Here is a 5,955-nt window from a genome sequence, read left to right as displayed (position 1 = left end):
AAATAGTTTTCGTTTACTTTTAACTTTTTTAGAATGACGTTTAGGGACATTGTTTCTTTAGCTTCTTCATTATAAGTGATAAGAATCAAAAGTTTCAATAATTTCTATAGATATTTACAATTATTTATTTTTAATATAGGCCTATTTGCATTTTTATATGTGTAATGTGATTTCTTTAGGTGTCCGCGGGCCGTAATTTGCCCACCCCTGATCTACACCAATAAGATAGATAGGCTATCGATTGTATGTACAGAAGACGATCCATCGATTCATATTGCTGAACAATGTTTGTTATTCTCTTGTTGGTGATGCATATTTCTTCCTTGGGCGTGTAAAACTGAGGCCTTGTGCAGCTATCCTTACGTAGACCATCTAGAAATGTCCATGGTCGTACTTCCACCACACCTTGGCCTTTGATAATAAGTTATCAGCGGCATGGTCATAATTATTCTAATCGCACTTCTATCTCTCAAACATGTCAAAAAGCATTCTACATAATCCTATTTATATAGTAGATGAAATGAGGAATTAAAAGTCAAAGCCTTTAACAGCACAATTAAACAATGGAATAGAAAAATATTTAATTGGGATGAACTGACCGGGGGATGAAATGACCAGTCACCTAGTCTAATATCAAAAATGTTTCAAGATTCAGAAACTGATAAACACATTGCGTGTGCCAGAACAAAAGCAGAGGGAAAGTAGCCAACTACAATAGTCCCACATTAGCTGTTTTAGAGTCAATACACATGCAAGTAACCAGAAAGTAGCCAACTACAATAGTCCCACATTAGCTGTTTTAGAGTCAATACACATGCAAGTAACCAGAAAGTAGCAAACTACAATAGTCCCACATTAGCTGTTTTAAGTAACCAGAAAGTAGCAAACTACAATAGTCCCACATTAGCTGTTTTAAGTAACCAGAAAGTAGCCAACTACAATAGTCCCACATTAGCTGTTTTAGAGTCAATACACATGCAAGTAACCAGATGATGCAGCGAAACTTTCCCAGTAGTAGTTCAGTACTTGGATTGTAAAGCTGGTGGAACGCGTACTTTGGACGGTTGAAGGAGAACTACGACACACGGTGACGCCATTGCGTCGAGGAAGACGAAACAATAGAGCACATTCTTTATGAATGCCGAGCTCTGCATGAGGAACGATCGGGACAAGGAATTGAGAGAGAGAATACTGGTCCATGTGCGGCAAGAGGTCTGTCCTTGTACGGGGATAAGGCGACCTTACAACTCACTGCCTGCTTCCTCTTCCGTGCTCTAAGGGAGTAATTCTCAGCATGGTTTGTTACTAATGGGGTTTCTGATTCGGTGGAACTAAAAAAAACACAGAGAATGAAACTTCTTAAAGAAACTATTGAGAAATGCAGTTTGTCATCCACGTGTTCATAGGAAAGTGAGTAGGCAATGTGAACTTTGGAGACATTAACAGGAAACAAGCTCAAACTGTTAGTGTGTTTTCACAGATGAAAAGCTGAGCTCTCAAGAAGAAGCCGCTTGTTGGCGTCCTGCTCACATTCTTCACAGCTGTATACAACATGTGTGTGTGTGTTTGCAAATGTAGCGGCCAGTAGAGGCTAAGTGTTCCACCAATAGTACTGTACATACGGAGACTGGAAGACTTTGGCCAATATGTTGCTATTGAAAGAAAATGAGCTCCACGCGAATAATGAACTACTGCTTAAAGTTTCTTCTGAGAAATAGGATATGTAATAAAGATCCTTTACAGCCCACGGTTTATGTTTAAACAAAACAAAGAAATTTAAGTCCAGTCCAGTTTGTCTTCCTTTGTTAGGCTTTGCCCTTCTTTGGGCGTGTCTCCTGGTAATCCTACTGTGTGTGTGTGTTTGGGCTATTTGATCGGGCCGTTCCAACTAAACCTAACATTTACTAGATGATCAAAAGGGGGGTGGGGGGTTTGTTGAAATTCGGGCAGTTTTCCAGTTGGAAAGGGGTGGGGGAAGAAATAAAAGGGTATCTGGGTGATCGCTTTTTAAATGCGTTTATAACAAAAAAAAAAAACAGGAAAAGATTTGCCTTTACATCATGTTCCCTATAGACCACAAGGTCTGAAAGGTCTGCAAGGGGAACTTTTCTTTTAATAACAAGAAAAAAAAAGAAAAATATATAAAATCCTTTTCTTAAAAAAAAGGATCTAACAGGAAGAACTACGCCCTTAAAACTATAGCTATCAACAAAATTAAAGTTATTTCACTTATTCGATATCAAACTAAATAATTACCAATAATTAATTGACTAATTAGTTATTTATTCATGCTTTGTTCGATACACTAAATACTTGATTAAAGTATCAACTTGATCGGAAAATGCACGAGGGAGAAATAGTGTTAACACTCATCTTAGGGGGACTAAACCCAACACATTTAGCCCTATCTGTGAATACTGAAGGACTAGTTTTTCTTGTTGGTATCAAACAAAATAACTACTACCACAAATTAATTGCCTATTTGGTTACATTGTTTTGAAGTGATTCCTGTCTTGTCTATGCCAATGAAGAATTGTGTGAAGTTTCAACTTGATCAGAGAATGGGAGAAGTACATATATGTTTGACCAGACAGAGTGGGTTGATTTGATCCTCAAGCCAACACATTAATAGCTCTACTAGCCAAGAGACTATGAACATGGAAGATTTAGTTCTCTATTGTTTTCTATTTCATGTTTGTGCTCACTAAGCCTCAGACGATAATCTATAAAGGGGACTAATTCAGCTTATACCGGTACCACCACTTCAGTCAAGTACATATTCTTTCTCTTGTTTGAGATATCAAACATAATAATTGCGATTAATAATTCACTAATTATTTTTCAAATTGATTCTTGTGTGTGTGTGTGTGTGTGTCAGGTCAAATCGTGCTCAATTTCAGCTTCATCCGAGAGATTGGGGGGGGGGGGGAGAAAAAAAGGTTTTGGCCAGACAGACAGAGTGTAAATAAATAAACAAGAATCAAATACTTAGCAGTAGTAAAAAGTCTTAACTCTGCTGGTCTTCTACTGTGACACACAACCCAGAGGCAGATATCACCGTTGATCTACAGGGGAGTATTTACGAGTTACACCAGCCTGTTGAACATGTGTTGGTTGATTACACAAAGAGCTACACTGACCAGTGTCACGGGTCAGTTATAATAATATACAGATTATCTCATCTTAATTTTTTTTATGACAAAGTTGTTACGATTGTTATATTCATAATGTATCTGTGGACCCCCCCCCCCCCCAGGGAAGACCTAAAAGAACACAGTATACTAGAGAGAGTGTCACTAGATGAAGCCGATAGGAAAGAGCTGGGAAGCCATTAAAAAAACTAGCAAGAAACCGTGGAGAGTGGCGTGTTTTTACTGAGGCCCTATGGCCCATGAGGAACGCAAAGTTAAGATGTTGATGATGATTTGTAAACCAGCATAATTGAACACAGATTCTTTGATATATAAAACAAGTTTTTTTAAAAAAATAAACATGAGAGGTAACCCCAGGATTTGTTTTGAAAGTATAGTTTATTTCATCCTCAATAAAAGACCCATAGAAATACCATGACATATATTTGTACATAATTCATGTTTCCATACAAATCAAAGATGTTTTCCTTGGATTGTCTAATCATCAAACAAGTCAAGGCCTTGGCCTGTCTAATCATACAAGTCAAGGCCTTGGCCTGTCTAATCATACAAGTCAAGGCCTTGGTCTGTCTAATCATACAAGTCAAGGCCTTGGTCTGTCTAATCATACAAGTCAAGGCCTTGGCCTGTCTAACCATCACCCAAATTAAGGGGCTATCAAATGTTACTAAAGAATAGCTTATTTTTGGTAAGCATCAAATCAAAATGACTAAAACTATGAAGTTAGCAAAAGAATTAACTAAGAGAAAAACCTTGACCTTGGTTCATGTTGGGTCTGGACATTCTCCTAGGCCCACTGGTCAGTTGAAAACAAATGACTAACAGCTCCACACAAACCTCCAAATCAACAACTCACTGTAGCAGATGTCAAGAATGAGGTCAAGGTTACATAGTTGATCCTTCTGTTCATTCCAGTTGAATGTCAATAAATGACACAAAATGAAACTCTACTGTACAATGTACATTGGATTCCTAGAACAGAAGCAGAACTTTGTTGGGGTCTCACTTAAACATAGTTGTGTTTAGAAGCTACAATGAAAAAAACAACAACAACGATGGCAACACTTTCTAAAGAGAGACATTTAGGAATGAAAAGCAAATTTTCTGAAGAGATATTTGACCACATCAGGAAACAGTTAAATTCCAAAGCAATGTGGTCCAATATAAATGTCTATACATAGTTTACCCCTTTCAAACATTGCCATCTATTCTAAAGCGAGAGATTTACAATCAAACTGTGAACATTTACAGAAGACAAAAAGAAAATTCATTGACTGCATGACTGATCAACAAATCTCAGGGTTTACGTGAAATTCGTAAGAACACAATAAAACACTTATGATAGATTCACAGTCTATTCATGGACAAAAATTCAAGCCTTTTATTACCATTTTATGTTCCTTTAATAAAACTTAAACCAACCAATAAACATGATTTTTTTTTTTTTTTTTTTTTTTTTCAAAATGGCGCTGCACTGTGGCGACATGCAATTTGTGCTTTCATTATTATTATTATTATTATTATTATCTCTCAAAGTCCAAAGTGAATGCTATGTTTATAATGAACCAGGAAAGTTTAACGTATATACAAATCAATGTTGAGGAAGACTGAGCCCTCACTAGAATTGAGGGACCCAGTGTATAGATTTCAATCTTACCAGTAAAAAAAAAAAAGGGCTATATAAAAAAAACCACTGAAATCAATTCCCACTTGATGTTCAAATAATCAACATTCCTATTGGATTTGCCATTGAACAAGTAAAATAAAAAAATAAAGACAATTCCTCCTCTGTACAGCTGACTAAGCTTTGTGCCAGAGCATTTATTTTGCTCTTAATAACTAATGATTAATAGATAAAAAAAAATGGAATGATTTTACACCCCCTCCCCAAATAATTTGGTAATTCTGGTTAAGTGAATGTGGAGGAAATGCTCCAGTCACCTCAGCGTGGCACCTCTGTGGAAACGTCAGCCCGGGGAAGCGGAAAGGCTAAGTACATGAGCAAACATGGCGACCAGTGAGCTACCACTGTATGCGCTAGCTAGTGTACCTGCACGTGATGGGGATGTGCTTGCTAACCAGTCCAAGACCCCCATTGCTTTGTTTCCCAATGGAGACCATACGGGTGGTGATAGCTCCCCCACGAGGTCAGTGGGACATTATAGGCATATGGAGGGCCCCCCGTGGGCTCGGAATCCTGCCTAGCACTGGTCGAGAGAACCCGTGTCATTGGCTCAAGGGACCGTGTCCCACGACCAGACGGATGTGATTAAATGATCATCTAGACGCAGGGGGACTCCAGACAGAGGTGTTGGTGAAGAGCCAATTCCTCATCCTGGCCTCGGAATAAAATCTTTTCCTGGGTCACATGGTTCATAAAAGAGATGTCATCTCGAACCATAAATGGACATCTCTACGGTTAAGTGAATGTATAAATCTACATGGTTAAGTGAATGTATAAATCTACATGGTTAAGTGAATGTATAAATCTACATGGTTAAGTGAATGTATAAATCTACATAGTTAAGTGAATGTATAAATCTACATGGTTAAGTGAATGTATAAATCTACTCAGAGTTTATAAATATATTCTCATAATGGTCCCGAGGCCAAGAAGATGGTTGTTGTTCTTGAACGTCTTTTGCTTTGACTTTTGCTAACTAATGACATGACCATAAATTTAAACAAAAGTGGAACATTGTTTACCCCATCCCAATTCCCCTCCTGGTTAAGCAAATATATACATTTACTCAGAGTATATACAATTCTAATAAGTCTATAGATCTAAGGACTTAAAAGATGG

This window comes from Biomphalaria glabrata, chromosome 17 (genome assembly GCF_947242115.1).
Source record: "Biomphalaria glabrata chromosome 17, xgBioGlab47.1, whole genome shotgun sequence".
NCBI classification, from domain to species: Eukaryota; Metazoa; Mollusca; class Gastropoda; family Planorbidae; genus Biomphalaria; species Biomphalaria glabrata.
The sequence above is the reverse complement of the archived record's forward strand: the minus strand, read 5'-3'. Positions refer to the sequence as shown.